The following is a 13572-nucleotide window of genomic DNA, read 5'->3' on the forward strand; positions in this document are numbered from 1 at the left end:
ACATTACCTGAATGTACTATCTGAAAGGTTAATACAAGGACTCAAAGAGAGGTATGTTATTGGTTACAAAGGATCAGTATTTTGAATTGTCGTGGTAGGAGATGAAAATTACAAGATGATGATTCTTCAGAAAATTCTACCCTTTGTGAAACTATGTGTATTTACATCTACAAGAGGTATAATCAGAAATTCTAACTGGAGCTGGTGAGAGCTGGTTGTATTCTCAGTCCAGGTGAAGCTCTCATGGATGGTTCGCAGGTCAGGTATAAATGAAATGAGCCACTTGTTTCCTGCCAAGGGTATTTCCTGCACTCCAGTCTGCCCTCAGGCAGATTTCTGTTAGCCCAGTGGTGCTGCACTGTACCTGGTTCAGAAAAGGTAACGTGCTCTAATTTAATTTGAACATGCCTTTCACTTTGCTGCGATGCTGTAAAGAAGTGGTTATAAATACACCCATAAAGCCAAGGGAAAAGGCCAAGGTGTTTTCAGGGATATGTATTTTTCATTGGTGCGGACTCCCTTTTCAGGCTGTAAACATTAAGGCCCAATCAAGCTGTCCTTTGTGGGTGCACTTAGAAAGAATGTGTCCACGGAGGAAATGGACCCTCCGCTCCTCAGCTTTGGTACGCCTATATGAGAATAATGTTTGGGTCAGCTGTAAAGAAATGGGCATCATGAGTATTCAAACATATATAGTATAACCTATAAAAATAGCGGAATGATCCTGAGTGCAGCCTGAAGACAAAGATGAGTTAGAAGAAGAGCGTGACGCGTGTACGCTTGTTTTCAGTTCGTTTCAGGCCCGTCCATCATAACCTGTTAAATAAAGACCTTTTCAGGACCTAAATTACATTTCTGTGACAGATTGGGAGTCTTTAGAAATGTGTTAATGGTCTAATGTACTTGGATGATCACTTGTGTTTGATAGCAAATGACTCTATCTGAATGTTTAATGGCTTTGATAATTTGAGTTTTTAACTCATTGTGTTTTTTTCCTCAGTCTACAAGGCTGAAAATTTTTTAACCTAAGTTATCATAATGGATTTGGCATTGAACGAAATTGGCTCATTTTATTTGACTATCAAAAAAAATATGCCTGGACATTTCTTAGGGTCTGCGTGTGATGGCAAATCTTAATGAATAACCTATTTAACTCGATTTAATCTACTGTAAATACCTGCTCTGTCTTGAAGAAATGCAGGTTAATTAGGGCCGGTGGTGTATGGTCACATCCAACAATAGAAAAGATGTCCAGGTTAGATTGTAGTACTCAGTGACAGACACAGCATTTTCAGAATTGGCATATGTGGCTTTGGTACAGCTCAATTTCAGAGCATTTTTACTAATGCTGTGGTCACATTACTGCTTTATAAACTTGTCTCAGACTTTGTGTCCTCTCAAGCTTGATTTGTGTAAGCCAGAGGTTTTCAAACTGTGAGGCATTCCTCCCTAGGGGGCGTGGGAAAGTTGGTGCGGAGGAAGCGACATGCTGCAGGAGGCGAAAGTGACAGGTGCACGCAAGTGTTCTAAAGACAACACAAAGTTAGTTACTTAAGTGTTGTTTTTTTAGATTATTTTGGAGGCTTTTTGCCTTTATTTCAATAGAGACAGCTAAAGAGGTGACAGGAAAGAGGGTAGAGAGAGAGAGAGAGGGGATGACTCGCAGCAAATGGGGGAGGGGGTAAACCAGCGGCTGCTGCAGAGGACTAACAGCCTTGGTACACAGGGCGCACGCTCTACCAACTGAGCTATAGGGGTACCCTAGTTATTGCTGTTGACTTGATGATTTCACCAGCGTTTAACACCATTGAAGTTGGAGCTGCAGCAGCATCTGTGACACGTCTATTGCCCTTTAAAACCCTTAGCTCCTGATTGCTGTAATTTGTGTTAAAAAAATTGTTCTGAGCTGAGTCATATCTCTGACGTGATGCACACATTTTTATTTTAGATTCGATGTGGCTCGCTCTTTCCGGGTATATTCTTATCTATGAATAAACATTCATAAATCTGCTTAGAAATCATAGAAAAAAGAAAATGCTTCTCATACCTGCAGAACTTTGCCTGAGAATCATCATGTTTTTAAGGGCAGTTCTGGTATTTTTGAACCTGAGGCCTATTTTTACACATTTTGGGATCTAAATGACTAATTAGTACAAAAAGTCTTGGTCCAGTAGATTGCTTCAGCTGGCAGCCACAAAACAGGCTGCAACAGCCGCAACATAATCCTTGGGGTAAAATGCGCCTGTCAATGAACATCCACAAAAAGAGCTTTTTTTTGCCACTCAGGCTGATTCATAGTTATATATAGGCTTTATGTGGAGCATATGCCATAGCATAGGCTAACTGACTGTGCCATTGGAAGCATTGCTTTTGAGGTGTATGGCAGGCTACGGTGTAGGCTATGTGGCTATGCCAAAGTCACACAGACACAGGATTATGGATCATTTTTTGTATTAGTGTATTTTTATGCTGCTCCTGTAATTGCCTTTTAAAAAAATAAAATTGACCTTTAGACCCCAAAATATGGAAAAAAATAGTACCCAGGTTTAACATTGTTTTTTTTCAAAAAGTTTTATTCATTATTAGAGTAATCATGTGATTATTTGTCTGTACATCCATAGCACATTGCAAATAAGAACTGCAAGTAACTCATTTGAATGCTTTTAATGGTGTCAGTGTAACTAAATATGTTTTGGCAAGTGGGCACAAGTTGTAGCCCTGTGTGTAACTCGCTGAATCCATGGCAATATTAGGTTAATTCCTATGCATGGTGTTAAAACCATCAGTGTATGCTGTTTTTCAGTTCAGGTGACTTTGCCTCCAAATTTAAAGACCTGCTTAACTTTCTTTTAAAAACATTCAGCCCCTCAACCTTTTGTCTATGCTATTACATGGTATAAATATTACCAGATTGCCATTGAGAAATGTTTTGTATGTTATTTGTAGAAATATGCTGTGCGGTTTTAGGAGAACTAAGAACATTTTTGTTTTCCTCTACTACCAGGCACTAAGAGAAATTGCAAAGCTTCCATTGTAAGAGCAGTTGCTGTGTGAATGATTTGGCCTTTTTTGGTATTGATTTGACTGGACTACATATTTGAAGATAAAAGAAACTAAGATTCTGGAAAGTTCCCCTTACAGCAGAGATCAGCAGTTATGTTCGGTTTGTGAGCCCGTGTTCTCAGTCTCGTGGATTGTCTTCGTGAATGTAGTACAAATGTAGGCTGAGCATGTATGTTATCATAATGTTTTGTTTGTTTATTTCTTTTCATTTGTGAAAAATGAAACTGATTCGTAAAACCTACTGCAGTCACAGCATCAAATATGTTCACATTAATTTAGCAAAAAAGGACCAATATGCACAATAGACTGTAGATGTAATTTCTAGGTTATACCCACAATAAACAGTGGCCTGTTTCAATTATAACTGAATGAAAGTGTTGTTATTGTTCTTGCCTTAGAAAAAATGTCAGTGTCACACCATTTAATTTTCTGCCTGATATTTGTGATGAATCTGTGATGGTTAAAGAGGCCAAAGCCATTGCATTAAAACTGAAATAAACCAAGAGGTTTCACTTGTGGCATTTAAATGAAGTAAATCATATGTTGTTCTATGTATTTGCATTAGTTATTGGTTGAGTTTATTAGATTTTGTTTCAGCACGAGGTGCAGGTTCATCTTTATTGGAATTCACTTGAATCTTGTTTTTACATTATCTCCAGCAGATTTATGTAAAATCATGTACATTTTGATGTAAACTACAGGGCAGGAATTATACCATGTCCAGTGCTGTGGATGTCCTGGAATGTGGACATAATTCCCCTTCTACCCACATGGTCAGTTTTGCATGCCCTGCTGTGAAGTGGGCATTGTGCCCTAAAAAGAATGCAGTAGATTTCCTCATTTAAAAACTGACTCGCCTGTGCGCATTGTGGAAAGTCTTGCTTGTCATTTTGGTGCACATATTAACAGTTCAGAGCAGCCACACAGCCTGCGTGAACAGCGCGGCTCAGATGCGGCTGCAGCGACGCCTCATCTAGAGATTCATAATCTCGCCTGTGTTTTTTTTTCTGTGTAACACCTGCAACTCATAAACTGTGAAAGTGATCTGTTGATAGTCATGCTGACATCATACCAACAACATGACACCTCTCACTACAGTTTCAATGTCTATATCTATATATGCCGCTGACATCAAGATAAATCAGGGGAGGGGCAGGAATCGTCCTGCACGTTCTCACTCTGTCTCTATATTATATTGATTCTGAACTGACAAGAAGACTGTCGACATGTGACAACTTTTGTCCTCGGTGTTTTTGCAGAGACATGAGGAATTGTTAATATAAGCCCATTTCAGCAAATGTGATTGGAAAGAAAAAATACTGAGTCAGTATAATGACTTTCTCCAAATAAAATAATGAATTAGTATGTCAGTGACAAACTTTCTTGAACTAACAACTTTATATCTAAGTCATTATTTTGACAAAGTTTCTCCTCCTAATGACTTACTTTTCATCACACTGGTGGAAATGGTCTTTTGTGGAATTCAAACTGCTGCTACTTTATATAGGATATATTTTTGAACATTTTGTCACGACTACTGGAACACCAGGTCACTAAAATAAACTAACTAAAATTAGGTTGTCTGACATTGACTGTGATTGTTTATTGGCTTGGTTAATGGTTCACAGTCTAATAATGTGTTTGTATTGATTAGGGCTGCAGAATTAGTTGCACTGTTATCAAAATCACAACATAACCAAGTGCAATATTCAAATCACAGAACTAGAAAAAGGAAAAATGTGCAAGAAAACAGCATTATAATGAGGTACATTAGTGCTGCATAGGTAACCTCCAACAAATATCACATGATCATGATTTTAGTCATTTTTATTTCAGAAAAAAAATTAAATTATAATGCAAAGATGATCACTCCCACTAATTGTATCACAATCGCAATATCAGTCAAAATAATTGCAATATGACTTTTTTGCAGCCCCAGATTTGACGACTGACGGTTGTTGATCATGCTGATTATCAGATAATACTGTTGTCTTTATGTAATGTAATAATCTCTTATTGTTATTGCACTATTGGTTTTACCTTGTTGCCTTACATGTGAGCTGCAATGCCCCAGATAGATCTGTATTGAGCAGAGGCCTTGGTCTGAAAATGACTTAATCTCAGGCCTGAAACTATGAAAGTCACAGCTGCTATTTGCTTTCAGTTGCCTTATAGGTTTGCTAAAGTTTGCAACTGAGAGACACAAACCCATGAGCCCACCTGACCTGCGCTTTCCACTATTTCTGGCCACATCAGCAATTACTGACGACCGTCTTTGCTGGCTACTTCCCCAGATGTCTCAGTGCAGAGCGTGCTGAAACCCTTTTTTTTTTTGTTCGGTTTGTATCTCAGAGACTATAAGCCTCAAGATCAATTAGGTTTAGTGTATAGCATTCAAGTCCCCCTCTTCTCTGGGGAAAATATTTAAAACAATTGGTCAGATATTGATGCAACAGTATATTAAGCATTTTTGTTGTTTTGTTTTTTTTGCACATTTCAGTCAGATGTCTTAGCTGGAGAGGAAATCACAACGTACACTGGTTTTAATACATGGATTGCTGTTTGGCAGCTGCAGAAAGTCCACCTGTGGTGGTAAAAGACTGTTGTTTGTATTAGGAAGGTTTTAGGAGCGAGTGTGTGGAACTGCATGTGTGAGGGATAGAGTTACTGTAAAAATAATATTAGAACTCAGTAAATCCACCCTGAGTAAATAAAGGTACAAAAAATATATCCAAAGAACATTTAAGTTAATGGCAAGACACACAAACAGGAAGTGAGGCATATTTCCTCTACACTTAATAAGGTCCCTGGTTAGCTGTTATTTTCTCACTCAACTTTGTATGCATGGATGGCACAATAAGTCTGGTGTGTGTAAACATCAAGTGTGACCTTGATGGTGGCACCGAGGGGGAAGCTGATTGTGATGTGAGAGGACAGTAGACAGCTTTCACTGTTTTGTACCTTTGGTCAAAAAATAGGTCCCAAAAAAGAGTGCTGACGGTGAGGTTCGTGAAGACATTGTTTCTGAAAAGGCATGTTGCCGTACAGTTTTCTAATGTCACTTTTCAGTACTTTGGGAACAACAAATCAGATTCCATTTACTTCATTTGTGTTGGGGCGGCAGATTAGATTAATTGGCAAACTTCAGCAATAAAAAATAGAGCTCACTGAGAAAAATATGAGAAAATATGATCTCCAGGGCTACAGCTAACAATTGTTTTTATAATTTATTATTATATCTCTATTAATCCATTGATTTTAAAAAAAGAAAATGCATTTTATTGATAAATCATTCAGGCTGTAAAATGATAGAAGATGGTGAAAAAATGTCTTGTTTTGTCTGACCAAAAATATTCAGTGTACAAATTTTCACATTGTTCAACCTAAAAAGAGAACTTTTGGTGTTTTTACTTGATTATTTACTTAAATTATTAATTGATTATTAAAATGGTTGCAGATTAATTTTCTATAAATATCAAACAATAAAAGAAAAAACAAATGAATAAATATTCAGTTCTAATACACATATTTATTGTTCACATAGTTGCACTAAAAGTTGGTTTAAGATAGGGTTGCCAATTCTGTGCATTTTCCTTAACTCATAATTTAAAATGCTAATTGATTAATCATTAATAATTGATTTGATACAAAACACTTTTTTCTTTTTTTCCTCATTTTTTTCTCATTTTGAGTTCCTTATTCAAATATCTCTGCCACACAAAACAATGTCAAGTGAGGCACAATTGCTACCATTTCTAGACTATTGATTAATTATTGATTAATTCATTTTTAATCAGTTAAATTCTCAATGGTGAACAGTTTAAGGATCAATCATCCCTTGTTTAAAAAAATATTTTCTCTTCATCTGGTTCTTTTTATGTCTTCTGCTGCAAAGTTTTAATAATAATTAACTAAAAACATGCGCACACATTTCCACATTATAACTGATAATAATAAAAAGAAGGATTCTCTTTCTAACTTTAAGTATACACCGCTGTTTGGTGCTCAACACTAAAACTCCTAATTAAAAGTGGAAAGTAAAACTGTTTTTGAGGTAAACACATTAAAATTACACAGTAATTGAGGCTGCATTTTGAGTGTCAGACTGCATGAAAAGACACCAAAATAGAGTTTGTTCATCAACATCATTTCCCTGGAGGAACATGTCCCCAGCACCCTGGCTGCTGGTTACTTTTCCTCTGAGCTCGGCTACTCGCTGTGCTTGTGGAAAACAGTGCCTCTGAAAATAGGGAGCATATGCTAGAACAAGGAACGCCACTTCAAGCAATACTTGTTCCTTAACATTAGCACGGCGTAAAGAAACCGAAGTGAAGTTGAGAACAGACTTAGTTGTCAGTTGCATGTTCTCAAAACATTGTATTATACTTGCAAAAAAAAAGAGTGAGAAGGAGGCATGGATAACAATCCCAAACTGGCGCCCACCAGTAATTATGATGTGGGTACAAAGAGATTTTTGCCGTTCTAAAGGGAGAAGGGGAGTGTAGGTGTATTAATTCCTATTCCTTCCTGCTTCCTCGACTTGGAAGTTCAGATTTAGAAAAATAGATCCCCCTCCCTCAAAAGAAAAGAAAAAACAAGAACTGTCACATTGACTGACGCCAATCGTATGTAGCATCTGTGTTCCCACTACTGCTCCCTATAGTATATGCCACACTGTGGCAATGTGGGAAACTGACAATGTCAATTTATCAGAACAAAAGAATTCCTCAGCAAGAGGAATACACATCTTTGGGCCCTGGAGACAAAAATCATTCCACCCCCACCCTTACCTGTATCTAAACAGAATGTAGGACATTCACAACACCAGAAATAGAAATTTCAGTCACAATTATCATTTTTGAATGTATCCCCTGCAGTCAAAAGTTAGGATTTCACTTTAGGAGTTAGAGCTGCACTTTAATGCAAACTTTCTTAAAGTAAACAATTGAATAAAAGGCGCTGAGACAAATTAAACAGCTGCTGCAACCCAATATCGGACAGTTTAAATGAACCGATCCAGATCTTTTCTGCCCTAAATGATTGTCTCTTTGTGAAACTTAATTTTACATATTGCATTTCTGCTGCTTTAATTTTGGAGCTGTATAATTATGTTTCTGTGTTTCTTTTCAGGTGTCTGATCCTGTTGTCCCCACCAGCACTTAGTGTGAACATTCAGGTAAGTGCTTCTCCTTTCCACAACAGTGCAATACTGTTTATTCACATGATCACATTATTCATGAGCTCATCTGTAATTCGCTGCCTGTTTATCTTTTTAATGTCATTTTATTGACCTTAAACAGTTTCCCTGTAGGCAACATTAGTACATATCAGAATCAGCTTATTAGCCAAGTATATGTACAGCAACTTGACTCCGTTTTCTTCACTGCTTTCAAAGTACTTACATGTTAAATACTTTTCAGACACCTGGAAAGAAACACAGAACCATAATTATACAGCTTCAAAACTAAAGCATCAAAATTGTCATATGTAAAAGAATAGACATAACAGCTAAGAACAAAGACAACAAAGCTCAACAATAAAAGAAAAGAGTGGACAGGACTGTAATGTTCACAAGAATGTGAAAAAAATAGATGTATGTAAGTGCCATAACCTGCAACATAAATGGAAAAACTTTACAAATTAAATGTTTGTAAATTGTAAACATTACAAATAATGCAAAGGAAATAGCCACTGAATGGATATATATTTTACCATACACCAAACTGTTTGAATCTGTGACGAGAGTAAAGAAATGCTTTTATCACATACATCTTTTTTTTTTTTTTCACTCAGCTCACGTGTATCTCACAGATTTGCTGAAAGCTTTGTGAATATTTTGTATCACAAAAGCTTTTGTTTGCAACACTCTACCTCTCCCACACTTCATTCTTCATTTCTCCAGTTTCTTTTTACAAGAAACAAAAAAATATAAAAATATGACAGGTATTGTTTTCAACATTGCAGTGTTACATTTTAATAATGTTTTAATATAATAATATTTTTGCGTAAAAAATATTGTTTTATACACAATTACAGAAGCACACAATATAAAATTGTGTGCTTCTCTAATTATGATAAGAAAATACAGAAATACTTATTGTTACTTATATTAGGAAGTAAAAATATTCTGATACTGATATATTGGCTGATATTTCTTTCTACAAAATATAATATACAGTACATATGTTCAGTATAGAACATATACATAAACACATTTTTGCAATGATCCCGTAAAATTGGTTAACACTTAACAAGGATATGAAATCAAGGCAGGATATTTTACAGTTACTCTAAAACTTATTGTCCAAAATGATATCAGGGCACTGAAACAGTAAACTCTCACCGGTTAATACTTATAAATAACTATTAAAAAAACACAAATAGGGCAAAATATGTTTATATATTAAACCTGAATAAAGAAAATGGATCAAATATACATAGAATACTGATTTAAAGCTAACAAATAAAAACAATCTGCATTATGTTTAGTTAAAAAAAGCTGTCTGTCATATAGGTTCATATTGGACAACATATATGCCAATATTGATATAGACTGATATTGATGATAATCAGCTGACCAATGTATTAGTCAGGCTCTTAAATGTATCTGTATTTTATTTTTTGATTTATATTATTACATATTTATAGTTTATATTCTATAAATGTATGGCAAATTCAGAATTAATTTATTGTGTCCATATTATGACATCTTATGTCATCCATTTGTCATGTCATGGAAAGTTGGTTAAGGGTAGGAGGCTGTCCTGATGACGTCCAGCCAGTGTTCCCATGATACATTCTCAATTTATTTAATTAGCTTTGGTTACAAGAAAAACAAGTCATGTGTTTTAGACAGAAAACGTGGAAAAAACAGTTCACCCTCTATTGAAATAAATCTTTGTCCAGTTTGCTCTTTAGTCCACAGACAGACTTGAGCCAGATTTCTGCAGGGTTCCCACATCGCCTCCAGCATAAGAAATGATTCATTATTTACTGTAGCTTTTAACTCATGATTGTCATAAAACCACTGCAAGACTAGATGGGCTCTTTGTGGTGATTTTTGACATTGTTAAAAATACACGTCAGGTCAGGAAGTGTTGTGGTCCGCACAGCCTTTATCCCATACACAACAAAACAAACAAGTGCAAAACAATTTCTAAAATGTACTAAGCTAGAACTTTCCACTGAAAGGGTATGAGCATTGTGAAATTCATATTAGATTTATTGCAAAACAGTAATAAACACTAGTGAGCTCATTGCTGTAAGTGTTTTGGACTCAAGCATTTGGACAGTCAGTGTGACAAAAGGGTTGCGTTTAGTAATGTCAGTGGCAACTGAAATATGGGAGAGACACAAAAAAAAGTAGGTTTGAAAATAATAAGAAGTAATTAATCAGAATAAAAATAGCTGTTAATAATAAGACAGTGCTTGTAGACTTTGTAGCTGCACATTAGATCTGCATTTGGTGCATTAGTTAAGCCTACAGTGATTCTTTGTCTTTATCTGCTGATTAGCTGACTCTTTGTTAGCAATGTTTCTGATAAGCTGCTGAGAACTCTCCTAACAGCCACATCAAAATGATGTTTGCATGTCCTGATAACACTAATGGTCTTTGCTATAATTGATTTAAGATGCAGTTGCATCACTGTTGCAGTCGTGCTTGTGTGTTTTTAATACTAATTGAGAAGTATAGACTTGATTTTTTGTTCTTTTTTTTTTTTTTTTTTTTTAGTCCTGTCATATAAATGTACGACATCAGATGAGCTACACTCAGTTGTTTGTTGTATCCTCATTTTGTATCAAACTGAGAGAAATTTGAATATACAGTAAATACAGTAAGCCTGTATATTGCACCAACTGCAGACAGTGAAATGAGCAAGCTGAGGTGTCTGTGTTTAGCAAAGCATGCACAGTGGTTGAATACCAAAATTCAGTATAGTTTTGAAACAGATGGTAAGGTGCTCATATGGCAACCTGAGCTCTACTTCACTGAATATGAAAATGTTGAACAGGTGGTCCAAGAAGCTTCCTTCCCTGTTACGGCTTTCATTAACACTCTTTTATTCTTCTAGTAATAATAATAAGCTAACTTGTGCCCTCTGAGATATGGGGCAGAAAAAAAGCTGCTTATTTTTTATTGGCAAAAACTGGCAAAACTGTGGGCTTATTATGAATTATTAGAGACAACCGTCTCCACCAACATCACCAAAACACATAAAGCAGCATGAGAGCATGGTTTATTTTATGATTCTTTTTAGTGGCCAAGTGAAACTACCTTGCAGTCATATTCACATGTGCAGAATCTGTATCCAGAAAGTTGTCTCTACCATTATCACATCACTATCACAACCATAAACGTAGTAAGAAACTGTTACAGGCTTTGAGCGTGTGCACCTCTTGACCTCCTTAGAGCCTAAATCATCCCTTCACTCAACTGTCCAACAATAAAAAAAAAGGCAAAATCAGAGAGTGACCACTCATGTCTAGATTTTATTGTCTGTTTCAATGTTAATTTGTCAAGATAGCTCATCTACAAAATAAAACGGTTGGCTGTTATGTAAAGGCAAGCTGGTGTCTGGACACTCATAGAGAGGAATGCATGCATTCTTTTGCTTTTCAAAAAAAAAAAAAAAAGAATCAAACAAACAAAAAAGCCAAGAAAAAAAAGAACCAGTTTACAGTAGCATTAGCTTCCTGCACTTGTAATTTTCCAGCCACATACGTTCTAACCAGGTAGAAGTCAGAAGTCTTGACCAACAGTTAATGCTAGTCAGTTTTAAATAACAGTCTGAATTTTTCAGTTATAATATTAAGCACATCAAATCAATATTTTAATTAAGTTCATCAGTATAACCTTAGCTAATCTAACGTTAACTCAGCAGCTACTAAAGTGAAGATGAGCAGGATCAATTTACATGATATCTGATAACTTTGCCTATGACAATGTTTCTTCGTCGCTCCAGTATTAAAAGTGATTTCTGCACCGCTGCTGTTAATTTTACACATTCGTCATTTCATTGTGATTCTGCCTTTTTTTTTTATACTTTCTGTTTAATTTAACAGCCTACGTGAGTGAGAAGTGACTAAAAAAAAACTAATTTTACAGACTGTAATTCGTTTCAGTTATTGTCCTCACACTGATGCAAGAATACGTTTAATTAGCAATCATCTTACCTGCATATTAGTGCAGTAATGAAGTAAATCCTTGTCCTCCATGTCAAACAGTTTAAGTTGAATTTCCTAAAATTATAATTATATATAGATGATAATATAGTCATAATTATATATTAATGTGAGCCATTGTTTTTAGTGTAATTAAAAGCTAAATTAGTATGTGTTTTATATGACACTGAAATTCTGTCTACTGAAACAGCGTCTCATAGGTACATTGTTATCAGCGACTTTACATATGTATTGCTGTGTATTTCCTATAATGTCAAGATTAAAACTTTGTTAGGAATTAATTTTAATGTTGGTTAGAAGTCATCTTCTTTTAACATTTAGGTTATGCATTCTTCAAAAGAGCCCATGTCTGTGTTTTATTTTTCCCCCTATTGAATTGTAGAAAATTGCCATGGAAACTATTGACTTGCATTTAGATAGAATATGTGTCAGGGTCATCAGAGATGGTAAAATCACTTGGGTTTTTTTACATTCTCAATGAGCTGAGTGATCTTTTTTCTATTTTAAATTTATAGTGCAGGCATATTTTTTATATTGTAGACAGTGCTGATGGTCACTGGTAGAAGAGAGTCTACCTGGTGTAGATTTATTAAAATAACAAGCTAACACCTTAATCTGCAGTCATAGGGAGGCCCAGATTTATTCTGACAACAAATCATTTACAGAACAAAGTCTTTGGGCTTTGTACTAAAGACAGGAGGGTGAGTCATTTCACAGAAAGAGCAATACTGTATCGATTCAGCTTGACCTTTCTGTCATCCCTTTTGAAAATGAAATTATCAGCAACACCGCAGAGTGCTGGACATTTGTTCTTTCAGTTACTCCTCAGACTTTTGAGCATAACATGAGCAAAGATGTGAGCAGTCAAGTAGTGAAAGCTCATCCTAATGAAATGCGTTTAACCCACAAACCTCACTAACGTTAAACACCACGGCTTTGTGCGTACGTTTACGATAACTCATACACTATATGCACCGTCTGATTTATGAACATATAGAACACACCCACATTTTTGTGGAGAACGTACAGAAAAACCTGGTAGTTTTCTTGCTTGATTCAAACTCAGTATGTTGCATACAGTAATTAGTCACATTTTTAGGTCAAATAGAAGAGTAACACCCTACACCCAGAATTTTGGTCTCATTTCTCAGTTCCAGCATCACAGTAGCACAGAAGTGGACTGATGGAGACCGCCTTACATGCTTGGGCCACAGTGATGGTACAAACTTAACTTGCCAAGGATGGTTCTTGGTTTCTCAGACTGTTTGTTTGGATTCCTGGCTCACAGTTTGTCTGTTTGGGCCAGGTTCTTGAAGCACACATCAA

At 35.9% G+C, this 13572-nt stretch overlaps 1 protein-coding gene across 3 annotated transcripts in view; it reads left to right on the forward strand.

The window, feature by feature from the left end:
- Positions 1 to 13572, forward strand: part of lpp (LIM domain containing preferred translocation partner in lipoma) — a 189790-nt gene that overhangs the window by 25106 nt on the left and 151112 nt on the right. For all 3 annotated transcript variants that reach the window (XM_084722644.1, XM_084722645.1, XM_084722646.1), the window contains one exon: positions 8194 to 8239. The gene's annotated coding sequence lies outside the window, so the exon portion shown is untranslated. The remainder of the gene's footprint in view (positions 1 to 8193; positions 8240 to 13572) is intronic.

Source organism: Lutjanus erythropterus, chromosome 7 (genome assembly GCF_056507025.1).
Source record: "Lutjanus erythropterus isolate fLutEry1 chromosome 7, fLutEry1.hap2, whole genome shotgun sequence".
Lineage (NCBI taxonomy): Eukaryota > Metazoa > Chordata > Actinopteri > Lutjaniformes > Lutjanidae > Lutjanus > Lutjanus erythropterus.